The sequence below is a fragment of the Echinops telfairi genome, unplaced genomic scaffold (assembly GCF_000313985.2).
Source record: "Echinops telfairi isolate 266 unplaced genomic scaffold, ASM31398v2 ScPeMD7_7469;HRSCAF=8507_1, whole genome shotgun sequence".
Taxonomy (NCBI): Eukaryota; Metazoa; Chordata; class Mammalia; order Afrosoricida; family Tenrecidae; genus Echinops; species Echinops telfairi.
The window spans coordinates 33,976,209-33,977,531 of record NW_022111373.1 but is presented as its reverse complement, the minus strand read 5'-3'; the positions used below and the strand labels follow the sequence as shown (position 1 = coordinate 33,977,531).

Here is a 1,323-nt window from a genome sequence, read left to right as displayed (position 1 = left end):
TTTGGACTAGGGTGGTGGGGGGTTAGTATACAGTTTGGACTAGGGTGCTCTTTGAACTCTTAGAAAAACATCAGTATCTTAGAGAAATGTTAAGAAGTTTACAGATTACCCATGATGTAAGTGTACTGAGTTTGTTTTTTAGGCACTTGGATTAATAGTGATTTACTTTAATTTATCTCTGAATATAAGGTGCTTGTTCCTTTTCTTATAATCTTTTTGTCATATCCACTTATTTCATATAGGAAACTAATTGTCTCAGCTTCTTGCTGCCACCACGGTGGAACGTTTTTCAGCATATCATCTTTTACCAGTTTCTTCAGTGGAAGTGCTAGCAGCCAATCTCCTGATTACTTTGCATTCCTTTGCTTTTTTATTGTGTTATCTTTGTGTTCTTTCCTTTTTTCCTCTCTCTCCTCTTTTCGTTGTTTCCTGTCATACTTTCCTTCTGTTTATTCTCCATATTCTCTTCTCTTGTTTGACCTTTTTTAATTGCTTCTGTTTTCCTTTTTTTTTTTATCCCTTTAAGTTAGCATCCCTTTTTCTTTCTTTTCTGGTCTCCTAAGGCCGCCTAGCACTGAACCTTGGTGGCAGAATGGTTAAGTACCATAGTTGTCTGGTAATCTAAAGGTGGTTTGAACTACCAGCCAACTCCACAGGCGAAGGAGGTGGCACTTTTCTTTCATGCACATATTTGGAAACTCTATGGGGCAGTTCTAACCTATTCTGTAGAGCTGCTGTGAGCTAGAATGGACCTGACAGCAATGGATTTAGTGTGGAACTTTTTGGTTTAAGGTAACTTAAATTTCAGGAAGAGCACTATTCTAGACCTTCATTCCAGAACTGGCAGTTTGGCTGTCTTGCTTGAACTTGTCTCTGTGATCCTTCTTGAGCCTCACTAATTTTCTCATTAATAAAATGAATGCAATAACACCTACTTGGTTGTCTTAATGGTTCTTCCTTATAGCAAATGAGATTAAATACAGCATAGGTTAAAGCTCAATCCCACCACTAAGTAGTTGGCTTTGGGTAAGCTATGAGCTCTCTTGGAACCCATTATGAAATAGAAATAAGAAGGTCACTGTAAGGATTAGAAATACACAATGCTTCGTACATAAGTGTAGTAAGGTCATAGAATTCATATAAATAGAATTACTTTGAAATTAGGTGTTTCACAAATGTAGCATATTACTCTGCATCATAGTTTTTTAGTTGTTCATACTCCTCCTCCTTTACCCTCTTATTTCTCTTACTTCATCCATATTCGTTTGTTCTTATCATCAAGTGTACTTTTGTCAATTTTTATTCTTCCTCCTTGACAGCTTC

The 1,323-nt window shown here is 36.7% G+C and overlaps 1 protein-coding gene across 1 annotated transcript in view; it reads left to right on the top strand.

The window, feature by feature from the left end:
* SLC25A46 (solute carrier family 25 member 46) overlaps positions 1-1,323 on the top strand; it is a 24,470-nt gene that overhangs the window by 14,595 nt on the left and 8,552 nt on the right. The window lies entirely within an intron of this gene.